We start from the raw sequence: 13,690 nt of genomic DNA, 5'->3' as shown, positions 1-13,690 counted from the left end.
GTTTCTGTGAAATTTGAGTAAATTTTTTTGGCTGTTTTTAATGTTGCGGAATCGTCATCTCCGAATGTACGTTCGGGAATACTAAGGGTACGCCGGAGGGTTACGAGGACAATTTTCCAGTGAAACTGTAAAACGCCAGCTTCTACGTAGGCACTTTCGGCAGGTGTGCTGGGTGGAAGTTTGGAAGCTGTTCGGATGGATCCATGGTAGAGTGGGGCGAGAATCTGTCTGATCTTTTGGATGTTTTCTCCGGTTATTTCAATCCCGTAGTAAATACGGCTGTGGATCAGTGCTTCACTGATTAGGAGTGTAATGTTTCTGTTGCACTTCGGGTGTCTAGAACAGATGAGACGTTTGCGGTTGGCACATTCCCTCTTAATTCTCCGGAAGTTCGGGATGAAGGTGGTTTTTCGGTCCAAGGTTATTCCAAGAATGGTGGGTTCCTTTTTGTATGCAATCGGCGTATCTGCGATCCGGATCGGTCGGTCGTTGGTGCGAAGGTGGAACAGTTATGGGTGTAGAAGCTTTTGGATGTAGATAGTTTGAATCCTACGGAGGTGGCCCATTTTAGTATAGCTTGGAGTTTGATGCGGGTTCTTCCTTTGGTTCGTCCCAGAACTACCACAACGATGTCGTCAGCATATACTAATATGAACACACCCTTGGAGAGGGTGGCGAAGATGGAAGTCATACTGATCAGGAATAACGTAACCGCCAGAAAGGATCCCTGAGGAACACCATTTTCCTAGGTGTATAAGCCCGATTCGCTACGGCCAATTCTAACTTGAAATTTGCGATTTTCGAGAAAACGTTGAATAAAGAATCCGAGGTTGCCTCGTATTTCCCAGAGGTCGAGCTGTCTGAGAATTCCTTCGCGCCAAACGGTGTTGTATGCTTTGTCGATGTCGAGATTGCATATGTCTGTATGGAGGCCGTCCTTCTTAGCCATTTCGAAGATTTCTTCAAGGGAAGCAAGGTAAGTTCCGGTGCTCTTCCTTTTCCCGAAATCGTGTTGTCGGTTGTCAAGTAGTTGGCGTTGTTCCAGAATGGTGATTAGCCTACTGTTGACCATGCGTTCGAGAGTTTTGGACATGCAATGTAGAAGGCTTATGGGTCGGAAATCCTTTGCTGTTGTTATTACTTGTGTCCTTTTGGAATTGGAATGATTAATGCCATTTGCCACGGGTCAGAGAGGGGATCACAGTTCCAGATTTGATTGTAACATTGAAGTATGGCTGTTTTTCCGGATGGTGGTAGTTTTCTAAGTAGAGGGTAGCCGATGTTGTCTAGTCCGATGGCTTTACCCTGTCTTTGGCTGAGCGCGCAGGTGAGTCCGGGCCGGAGAAGGGTTGATTCCGTTCAGATCGGGAGTCAGGGAAGAATGTTACTGTGTTAGCTTCTATTGTGTTTTTTTTTTTGGACAGGAACTCGGGAGGGAGAGAAGCAGTTGCAGAGAGGGAAGAAAAGAATCTTCCGAGTTCTTCGTGAGATTGCACGGTGATCAAGACTAGCAACTCCTCCGATGTCGAGCGAAAAGCTGGCATTTCGTCTTTTTCCGCTGAGAGCGTTCACACGTCGCCATATTCCTTCAGAAGATGAATGGATGATGAATTCCATCGAGGAATTCGTTCCAGCTGATGGATTTGGCCATAGTGATAGCTTTTCGGGGGCTTCGTTGCGTAGTTGTCGAAATTGGTTGGATCGGGAGGTCCAAAGTGGGTTGTCGGATGGAGTTTTCCGGAGGATACGAAGAGCTCGTCGACGGTTTTTAATGGTATTGGCGACTTCTGTACACCACCAGTGCACTGATCTTCGGCGGGGAATTCCATTGGTTCTGGGTATGCTGGTTTTGGCTGCAAGGTGAATGATGTCAGCGGTCTCATCGGGGGTGTATGGTTTTTGTGGGTCGAATAGGTTGGAGAAGGTTTCCTCGAAGAGTGTCCGGTCGGCTTCGTTGTAAATCCATCGACGTCGACGGGTGGTGGTGAGGAAGTTGCCTTGTGTGTGATGAGAATTGGGTAGTGGTCGCTACTGCAGGGATCCGGGAGTACGGACCCACCATCCCCTACAACAATTTTGTATCCAATTTCGTAGAATGTACAGTTACTGAAAATAACGGAAATAATGGATTTAATGAAAGCAGTAATTATCTGATCCATGATTAGTCGGTACAATTCGACCAAGCAGCGAACGTTGCTGGGACTGCCCCTTTGTCATCCAATGAACTGCGACACATATAAAAAGGAAACATAAGAAAAATTCGTTAGTTTGTGTTCTGACGTTGTACGCGTAGCAGCTGCTGCGGTGGTAGGTAACACATCCCATGACTGCCGCCAGGCGCTGATAGTACTTCATTACGATGACGCACTGGCGTGCCAGTTTCATGCATAGACAGAAAATACAATGATGAAACACCACAGTAAAAGCAGAAAGCTCTTTCTTTCGGAGCTGAATAAATGGATTGGCGACGGGGTGGTTTGGTGCGAGAGAACCGCGCTCTCTTGCGTTTTAAACTATATGTGGCGTCAGGTGCGTGTACAGATTAATTCACCACGGCGCGCATTCCAGAATGCACTGCGGTGTAAACATTGAAGTGGGAACTGGCCTTTGCTCTTTGGTTCGTTTTCCTCTGGCGATTGACGATTTGATAAGCGCAGGGTAATTCGTTGTGTAAAGGAGACTAGCGTCTACCTAACGGCCCAGTCAGCTGTTAGGTACTGACGAGGAGAATCCGAAACCCAATACATCAGACTTAACTTTAAGTAAGTTTGTGCACTAATTGCATAAATTGGGGGATTTACTCAAATTTAGCTCCTTCAGGGAGTATAAGCGCCGTGGTGTTTGTTGTCAAGAAGTTTGCGAGATCATGAGCGTAGATGTGTGTGGATGATTGCGAAGGGCTTTAGCGTTTGTATGTTCATGTGTCTCTGTCCGTCACGGGTTATCAACCAGGAGATGGCATTTCCATTCTCCCAATCCATGCCGCTTCAATCGCAGGGGGTGTCTCTAAAGAAAACTTGGACCTAAACCCAGTTTATACATTATTTCGACCTTGGCAAAATTGGTAATAAAGGTCGGTAGGTTAAGTACTAAATTTGATCATAATGTAGCATATCATAAGTTGTATGTGATATAATCACTGTAATACTGCTTTAGTGGAAAACCCCCGGACCAAAGGTACAGGGAGGGACTTCTTCGAAAAAGTTTCTGGGTATGAAACGACGCATCTATTGATATGAAGTTTTTTTTTTCAATTATTTTAGCAATATAAATTGGTTTTGAAGGGGTCTATCGCAAATAAAGCTACATTTATCAAAACTACTGTTTCGATGCAAAGCTTTTGTGTCTTTTACAAAGTACTTCAAAATAGTAATTCAAATATGGGATCATCCATAAATGACGTAGCATTTTTTGAGCAATTTTTAACACCCCCCCCCTACCCTATCGTAGGGTTTCGTCACAAACCTCTAAATACCCCCTGGTAATTACGTAGCTTGACGATAACCCTCCCCCCACCTAGTCGCAGTGAAAATTTTTGAAAATTCTGATCTATTCCCCTTTAAAAAAAGCTACAGCATGACATGACCCCCTACCCCCTGTCGTTACACCTCATCACAAAATACAAAACTCCCCCTCCCCCATATAATGCTACGTCATTTATGGATGGTCCCTAATTTTCTAAAGAAAGCAAATCTCTAGCTAAATTATTCCGCAAATAATTTTTTTTATCTCATTTAGGAAAAAAATCACCAAACTATCTATCAAATGATACGTCTTTAATGACGTCTAATCTTCAAAATCTATGGTTCAAGATTGATTAAATTTCGAACGTAAAAATGACAATTTACAACACTGTTCAGTGATTACAACTGCGTCCAGTACCTCAACACCAACAGCCACAACCGCTAACGAAAAATCTCCGGAAGAGGTGTATACACGATCGTGACACAAAAGAACAAGACGCAGGCAGAAAGATCCGATCGAGAACACGAAAACAACAGTACGGACAACAGACCCTTCTTTCGCTGTAAGCACTACACCGCAGACGACCAACACGGTTTTATGCCTAAACGATCGACGACGACCAACCTGCTCTCATTTTCAACGGCTGTATTTGATGGATTCGCTGGTGGACTGCAAATCGATGCTATTGACATGAATCTATCCGTGGCCTTTGACAAAATCAACAATGATATCGCAATAGCCAAGTTAGATAAACTCGGTAGCCTTCGGACAACTTCTTCGCTGGAAGGCAACTCGAAAGCAGAATTGAGGATTATCTATCTGCTCAATTTCTCGATACACCCGGTATCCCACAAGGAAGTCACCTGGGCCCAATAATATTTCTCCTCTGTTTTAATGACGTCAATATTAAACTACATGGACCCCGTCTAGCCTTCGCCGACGATATACAGATTTTTCAACAGATGCGGGATTCAACCGATACGGAATGTCTTCAAAGAGAACTGGACAGCTTCAGTAAGTGGTGTGATCTGAACGGAATGGTTCCAAATCCGAGCAAATGTTCAATAGTCACGTTTGTGCGGAAGTGTCATCCGATCCAGTTCATTTACCATTTGTTCGACTCGATCATACCAAGAGGCTCTCTCATGTCAAGGATCATGGAGGCATCTTGGACTTGGCACTAACGATCAAACCACATATTTCATACATTGTGGACAAGTTGTCAAGACACGGTTCATCTTCCGCATAGTAAAAAAAACTTAAGGAACCTACCATACAGTCTTAAATCACGATAGAATATTGTTCTACCGTTTGAAATTCTCACTACCACAACGGGAATGACAGAATCGAGGCTGTCCAATGCCGGTTCATACGCGTGAAACACATTTCAACTGCCGAGCTGCGAAAAACGGTATTGGTTAGTCCAGTTTCCGAGTGATTCCTTAACCTTCCTTTATACGAGAAATTCAATTATATTTCAAGAGCTGTATCCAATTTTTGACGAAAAAGTTGCAGCAAAAATCATCGTGTCGTCTCGTTTCGATCCAGCCTCTGGGAGACCGTCCATGATACGGTGGAATGTGAAAAGCCCCCCACTCGAGGGCAATTCCACAGGAAAATCGGTGAGATTCGAGACTGTTGGACGGGTTGCGTCATGGACTCCGGTGAAGTGTGGTTAATATTCGGGAATGAAAGTGATTGCACTATGTACTGATTTCGGTACATATTCAGTAGGAATGTGCAAAGCACAAACACATGGCAGCACAGCAGACCTAGACCGTTCCCTCTTGATGGGCACTGGCAATGCAATGGAGAACTGCAACGAGTGCGATACTGGAAGATTTCATCCTATCTGCTTTTCCAGCAGGGCCCATCGGCGTTCTGTGTGTTTTGGTCGGATGCTACTAACCGAAGCCGCCGTCCTCTATATGGGCAGCACACGTGCAGCTAATGGACGGTAGGTGGTAGGACGTTTGTAGTCAAAATAGCGCTTAGCCGCAAGCAACTGTGAAAATGTGATGCGAGAACGAATCGGACCAGAGTTGAGAGTTTCGAAATGATGATGATGATGGTTCTGATCAAACGGGTGAACCTAATGCTGTGACAGCGTTTGATATGATAATACAATGTCAGCAAACCACAGCGTAATTATATTTTCTGCTTGGGTTCTCGTACTCAAAAGCTCGACATTTTGGAATTTACTGAACAATATGGGTAGCCAAATTTACTCAGGATTTGGAATGGTCATTCGCGTTGACTGCGATGCTAATGAACGGTTGCATAGAAATTGTGTGATTTTGTGTATTCAATAATGTATGAATTGAAATTTTCTCCTCAGGGACAAAACATAATCTAGATTAGTTTTGAACTTCAATCACAAAGATATGATTCCTTGTAACAGGGCTGTGCGAAGGATTTGCTCGAGACAGAGGAAGGAACGTTGCAGGAACCGTACATCATGTTCATCTTATACATACTTCTACAGCTGCGATCCGTTTTGGAGTCTTGATCTAGAGGGAAACAACTCGCTTGGACGGCAAATTTGGAGGAAAACAAATCTCTTCTGGGTCCCTCCGGAAGTCGAGCAAATGGTTCACTGAACGAGCACCCGCTGGTGCCCTAAGACAATTTCGTTAGATTTTCAGAGCAGCGTGCACTCAGTGCACTAGCGCGGCTGCCGAAAAGTTAAAAGAATATAAAGCCCAACGATACATCGGCTTTCGTGAACGGAAAAGGACAGCAACGTCATGTCACCGTTCCATCAGGATAAGTAGAATGCGTTTCTCGTGTGCTCATTCATACGTTTCGTACTACAAAACGTTACGTGCCGTTGACGTTGTGTGTGCATGTCTCCCAAGATGCCTTCATTCTATTGCATGTAACTAATTTTGATGCTCTGTTGACGTGCTGTACCGGTGACGGTAGCCTGACGTTTCGTGTAAATCAAACGTAAAAGTGCATCTCAGTGTGCCGTCAGAGATCTCAATCGCCGATTTTCAGGTTACTTGATTTTGAGTCGCAACTGTTCAATCTCGTGAGTAGCCTACCACATATGGCGCAGCCTTCTTGGTTGCACACAAACTGCGAGTGCGAGTTTACCTTCCGTCATTCTTTACCTCCGGAGTCACTGAGGATACTAGGTTCAAAATCTGCCTGTTCTCAGAAGATAGTCAATAATATACATCAAATAATTTTGGATTCCTTCTCCAAAAATATATGAACCAATTTTAGCCAACGAGACGTTTTATAACCTTCCACCCTATAACGAAAAAAAAGCACAAACAATCCCAATTTTTCGCAACATCAACACAACCGATTCCGACAACCAAACAAGCAACAGCAGGTCATGTTTTGCATTCCTCCTCCGCCTTCCGTGACGCAGCCAACCACTTTTTTGCCTAGTTTATATTGGATACATCCAGACAAAAAATAGGTGGTGGCAAAGCGATGAAAAACGCCGATGTGCAAGAATGTTTGACCAGGCAACAGCTAATATAAAAAGTACATAACCAACTCAGGTGTACGTGAGAGTCTTGTACTTGTTTGATGAATATTTTTTTTTGCTGGAACCTACCTGGGAGCAGAGAACAAATTTCTCGACGGATCGATATCTGTAGGAATGTTTCAAATTATCACGGAAAACCTTCAGCTAATTTTGAAAACATTCATATTTTTTTTCTTTTCTATCGATTGAATTCACATCAAAAGCAACCGCAAATGGCTACAGACACCCACAAAAAGGCAAAAAATACACTACACATTCACTTCACCAAACTTATCCACCATAAACCGGCTCAAATTTCACAAACGAGCAACACTTTTTCGCGTCTCGAATCAAACCCGGTCCATTTTATCGGAACGAAAAACACTACCGACCGGACCTCAGCAGCCAGACGACAACCGACCGAAAAGCGAAAGAAAACACACCCCAGCGGCAGGTGGCGGCTAGTAGGAAAATATGTTTACACTTTTTTTCCACTTGGAAAATACCTCCCCCGGCAGGGTAAGGATCGAAAGGGGGTTTGCTGGATTGGAAAAAAGTTACTACTGTACTGGTTAACTGGACTGGACGACGAGTGCGCGAAAGGCGAGGAACGGAACTTATCGTTTTCTGTACGACGCACACAACTTTGAACAAGTGTCAACAATACAATCACGACACGACGCAGAGAGAATGCGAATAAAAGGGTACAGCGAAAAGGGATCAGTGAATTAAATCCAATTGGAGTGGAAAACGTTCATAGTGGGGAGTGTTGTAGGCAAGTTGCTTTGAAATTATTTTAGGGCGACGAAATTTCTTTGAAAAGCTTCAAACATTCGAGATCCGAACCAGTAGTATTGCATTCAATACGGATGGATAAAAGTGGAAAACTTGAATTGAAATCGGGACTGATCCTATCTGTAACTGAATGGATATCGGAAAACAACTTTTTATGGGGATTGACTGGAACAGTTGACTCTGTTTATCTCAATCTTGACAATTCAAGTTCTCCTTAAAAAGCTTTTTACTGGGCCCATATTATTGGCTCGAATCAAAACTCGTCGAAATGTCAATTGACGATAGGTTCATCCGGAGTGTTCATTTGTGTTTACATTTTGCTAGCGTTGCCAATTTTATTTTGTGTCCACCACCCAATGTGGCTACGCCACATCGCTTTTGCGCGTGCTGTCCGACTTCGCTACCGCTCAGTCGGACTTAAACTAGGGATAGCCCCTATGTTTGAGTAAGCCGGGCAAACGAGTGGATCACAGGTTCGCTTGCTTCCGACGGCGGGTCGGTGGCCACCTCGCCCGGCGGATCCTCAGCGGCTATGCGCCGCTTCGGTTCCTAGGCCTAGGCTAAGCCGCATCGAAATGGTACCCCTTAAACATTCTAACTTGAATCGGTTGTGTCACCGGAGCCGGAATACGAATTAGAACCAGCCAGCATTCCGGTTGAGTTAAACTGGGAAGTTTAGTAAAATTTAATCTGGAAATAAAAATTTTTTGGCAACGCTCCAGCACCCCGTTGATTTCACCACCTGGGCGCCAGGTTGACGATATGAAATGAACTTTGTTTACTTTCGACAAGTTTTGATTCGAGCCAACAACATCCAGCCCTTTTTACTGATGTGCTATTTTTGAACAAAGATCTATCCTGGAATCCAGTGAGCAAAAAGCTTCCGTTTTATTCCGAGAAACAGTTTCCGATGTGTGCTTCAGCTAAAGAATGTGAAAGCTAGGATGCCGGTTTTGGATGCTATCTGCAACGGAAAGTTTCAGCCGAAAACTGCTGAAACTTTTAGCAACACAAGTAGCTGAAAGCGCAGTAATATCTTATTGGTTCGCTTGAGCCTGCGACCGACTCAGTCTCGAGCCTATGCACAGGCGTAGTGATTCCTTGGGCTGACTTTTTTTTTTCTAGCGCATTGTAACTGATAAAACAAGCAGACTGAAAACTGTGTACCGTGACCTGCTCTAATTCCGCGCAGTGCTCAATACCGCGTTTTTTTCAAAATTTATTATTGTGGCACCATCATGTCTCATACACTTCGCATTGTTGTTTTAAAGTTTCATTGCGTTATACTATTTGGACAGTTTGGTCAACGTCGTTGGTTTGGTGTACATTGCGCAATAAAAATCATAAACAAAAACGCATGCTGCGATCTGTCAAACGTAGCCCTCCGCTTAGCAAAATGGCTAAAAGTGCGTGAAAATTTCAGTGATTTTTGTTCTATTTTTCAGTAGTTTTAAAAGCGTTTAATTCATTCGCACGGGTAAGAATTATTAAGTAATCATCGAATTCGCAACATTTTCATTTATTTTGGTGTTTTTTATTGGTAAACAAATTGTCACGGAATTCGGGTTTCACTATACTAATTCATGCGTAATACCGTGGATGAATTTCAGTTATGTTGACTCCGTTGACTCTCAACTGCCAAAACGTATGCTGTACCATCTGGAGCAACTATACAAAGCGGTGGATAGTGTGACAAAAGCTGGATTTGTCCGTGCTGAGTTTGCAGTTTGTATGAAGTTCCGGAAAGCACCATCATCGATAAAATCAAACAGCGATATTCGACTTATACACCAGGAGCACAACCCATCATAGGTTTAACGACGCGGAATCCCTCTGGATAAAGACTCGACACGTCTATCGCTTGTTTACCATTTATCTGTCAATGTCATTCCAATCGAGCACGAGACCTGTCAATGGCCATCGTTCCAGAAGGATTCGAAACGATTTTCTTCGGATTGAGTTTTTGACAAGTCTCGTGCTCGATTGGAATGGCATTAGAGATAAATAAGAAGAATAAGATAGAGATGGCAAGTCTTTATCCAGAGGGATTCCTCGTCTTTAGTATGACCGAATAGTTGATTGGTATGGCCAAGGTTGGGATCCACTTAAATACGTTAGGGACCATTCATAAATTACGTAACGCTTTTAGGGGGGAGGGGGTTCGACAAGTTGTTACATATTGTGACATAGGGGGGAGCGGGAGTAAGCTAAATCGTTACGTAACATGTTTTCACCGAAGAAATTTTTTTTTCAAGGAATTTGTTACGTAATAGTGGAGGGGGGGGGATAAAGAAATTTGTGACAATTTGTTACATGGGGGGAGGGGGAAGTCAATTTTGGGCAATTTTTACGTTACGTAATTAATGAATGGTCCCTTATGTCTTCGAGCTTTTGTTGCGAAATACATCAAATTAGGTAAAACTGAAGTTGCAGGTCCACGATGAGTCGCTGGTTTTTTGAAACGTCACCCGAATATTTCGCGTAGGGTTGTGAGCTCATTGTCGAAAAGTAGAGCCAATGTAAGTCCCGAGCGAATCAGGAGATGGTTTGGAGAAATAACATCTTTTATAAAGGAGAATCAGAAGAGGTTATGAAACATCCAAAGCAAATGTTTAACATGGATGAAACCGCTGTCCGCGCGATCCCAACTCGAGAGGCTTCTACGAAAACCGAGGTGATAAATTTATAACTTATATAATCTAATAAGATCATTTTTTTTCAGAATCACTTGTCGAAACGACACCATTGGATCTATCTCATCGTCCAGCCGAGCATTTTGAACGTTTTGGGTGAGGTGTTTTGCCTTCCTAAAATGTTACAGAAAGCTAAATCAAAAGCAAGTTCGAAACCACAGTTTGTCTTCACATCTCGCCCTGAGCAGAAGCAAAAAATCGTCCCGCGCAAGTGAAACAGTCAATTCTACCTAAAAATCAATCGGTGCCTATCACACAAGCAGTCCATATAACAATAGCCTATACCTACTGTGCGATTTAGTGATGAGTGACGGTGCCCAGCAAAAAGCAACCGAGCTGCGGTTGAACTGTGTTGCTGTTGATTTTTCGAAATGCCCCGTAAGACCAGCCATTCGGAAAGTGGAACAGTTATTAAAAGTGCAGATGAAACTCAATCTGGCTGAAGTGAAAATCCTACAAATGCATCATATCAAACATTGCGTGCTGATTTCGTTCAACAACATTAACCAAGCTGAGTCATTCGCCTCGCGAAGCAACATGCAGCACACCGCCGAATGCGGCAATGTTAAATATAGCATTCCCGTATACATCGAGAACGGCGCTGTAGAAGTTCGTGTCCATGATTTGGCTACGCGTACCCCTGACGGCGCGATTAAAAAATGCTTGCAAAAATACGGAGAAGTAGACTCCGTTACACATGAGACTTGGAGGAATTTTTTCCCGGGCATCCCTAACGGTGTTCGTGTGGTGAGAATGCGTGTGACCAAGCCAATTCCCTCATACATAACCGTCACGGCGTTAGGAAGTGACGATGTTCTCATTCATCAAACATCACTAGTCACGTACCCAGGGCAAATTCCTACGTGCCAGTTCTGCACGAAGAAGCTGCACCTCGGAAAACCTTGCGTAGAAACTGTTAAGGAAAACTCAAATCCAACTGAAATCAGCACACAACCATCTTACGCTAAACCACTAACAGCTGCAAAACCAACATCTATGGATCAAGCACCAACAACCAGCAACAACAACAACGAAACGAATGCCGATAACGAACATACTAAAACGACCCTTAAGAGTAAAACACAAACTGGAACATCCGACTGTGAGCAGCAGGAAAGTAGTACGGATGAGGACATGGACGTGAACGATAACGCGAAAGACAAACGAAATGAACCTCAACTTACAGTGGACAACACTGGCAATATTTCGCCCCCTAGAAAAAGGATCTCAACACGCAGCAGAAAGCTGCGCCTGAACGAGACCAAAAATTTAACGTAGCTGTTTTTTTTTATTTATTGTAAAAAAAACAAACAATCGGCCTCGTCGGGCTACCGCATTTGGGCCTAAATAAATTAATTATAAAAAAAAAAAGTTCGAACCACATCCACCCTCGGTCGAAACTAGTGTTGCTTACGATGAATACCTGGAAATTATCGAGAACATTGAAATTACTGAGTTTGAAGTAAAAGAAAAGAAAGAAAACTGAATGACAAATCAAGAGAAATCTCCAAGCCGACAAAAAAGCTGAAATCTAAGCGCTTAAAACTGAAGGAAAAGTATGGTAAGAAATCAATTCTGCAATAAATGCGGTAAGTTTTCACTCAAATTCCATTATTTACACCGGTATTTGGTTCATTTTATGATACACGGCATTAGGAATTATTTTGCGCTGTATTCGGAATCATCCCTTGGAGGTGCGTGGGCGTAATGACATGTCGTTGGCCAAAGATTTGCTCCAAGAGTTTATAGCAATGAACAGTATAACTTATTTTTCATATCAAACATTTAATGTGAAGTGAGCTAACGCGATAGTCACAACCATTTATCGAAGATTTGAATTTTTAGACTCACTTTTTACCTGAAGCGTTCTTAACCTCACGGTATTAGGGCATGTCACGGTACCGAAATCAGAGGAAGAAAAAGCGAACGCTTCGATCTGAACCAGGGGTGGCATTCCGCATCTCGATGCGATCAAAGTTCTTTCGAATCGCATTGTTCACCATTACAATGTTCGATCACAGCTCGAAAATAAATTTTTGTTCGGGTTCGCTCGAAGAAGTACTAGATTATCGAGAAAAATATGACGTTATGCAACCAAATGCTAGATAATTTTATTGCTGCCGACCACCCAAGCCTGTAAGTATAAAATATTCCCGCACAAAATGATTTTTGTAAAACAATGTTTATGCCTAGGATATTTTTATTGTTATTTTCAATATTTTTTTCTGAAATACTCACTGGCACTAAACATTCGAGATCATTCCTCTAAGGAAACGTTCCACTTTCTCACATTGATCACTTACGGGTTTTTCAAGGCGCTTATTTTGCATTACACAGGAACAAAACGAAAATGTCCATGGTAATCAACACTTAACTAGTAAGGATTAATGACGAAATTTATGGAACTACACCTGGAATCCTCTACAGAGCGGACGAGAGACACAACTCCAATAAATTGTGGGGCAACATTAGGGGAGAGTGGGTACGCTTGATCTAACTTTTGTTTTTTTCTTATAACTTATCAATGAAATAAAAATTTCAATTACAAAATTCGCCATCTTGTAGTCAATTCGAATTGTAAGAGCTATGAATAATGTGTAAATCCGAATACTATGTCCAGTCAGTAATAGGAATAGTTTTAAAAATCATGTCAAAATGAGGTTTATGTAAAATCGTGTGGTAACTTGATCCCCCGCCTACTAGGGCTAAAGAAACAATGCACACTATGACCTATAGATACGAAAGTTCAGCTAAACACCTATCCTGACAAATTAATTATTAAGACAACCCTTTTAGATGCACGACAAACTTTTACCACAGCGGAAAGTCGAGACAAATATTTGCGGTAAATCAATGCTGTTTAACTGGCTTTTTCAACCTTCAATAACGTATACCATCATTAGTTCACGTAAAAAACATTTTATATCAATTAATAGTGCCAGACACGTTATAAAAATTATGTTTTTATATTTCTGCACAAGTCGAAAGAGTTTAAGAGAAACAATGATAGGGATCAAGAATACCCAGTGTTACGGGGATCAAAGATACTTGTTGTATGAGGTGAAAAAAAATTTAATTTGTTTGTGTGGGTAGTGAAACTTTTTATTCGAAAAACGTGTTTTTCTAGACAAAAGCCCGTAGAAAGTAATCGTACTTGAAAATATTCATAAAAAATTAGTTCGATGATTTCATACGACCGTTCAAAAAATTTGTGAAAAGATCTTCGAGATGGATTTAAACACATATTTTCTAA

At 42.4% G+C, this 13,690-nt stretch overlaps 1 protein-coding gene across 5 annotated transcripts in view; it reads right to left on the bottom strand.

The window, feature by feature from the left end:
- The window catches only part of LOC131690329 (uncharacterized), a 561,476-nt gene extending 553,919 nt beyond the window's left edge, over positions 1–7,557 (bottom strand). For 2 of the 5 annotated variants that reach the window (XM_058976022.1, XM_058976025.1), the window contains exon 1: positions 7,040–7,557. The gene's annotated coding sequence lies outside the window, so the exon portion shown is untranslated. The remainder of the gene's footprint in view (positions 1–7,039) is intronic. The other 3 variants (XM_058976026.1, XM_058976027.1, XM_058976029.1) reach the window with 2 other exon arrangements.
- Between the last annotated feature and the right edge of the window lie 6,133 nt (positions 7,558–13,690).

Source organism: Topomyia yanbarensis, chromosome 3 (genome assembly GCF_030247195.1).
Source record: "Topomyia yanbarensis strain Yona2022 chromosome 3, ASM3024719v1, whole genome shotgun sequence".
NCBI lineage: Eukaryota > Metazoa > Arthropoda > Insecta > Diptera > Culicidae > Topomyia > Topomyia yanbarensis.
The sequence above is the reverse complement of the archived record's forward strand: the minus strand, read 5'-3'. Positions and strand labels throughout refer to the sequence as shown.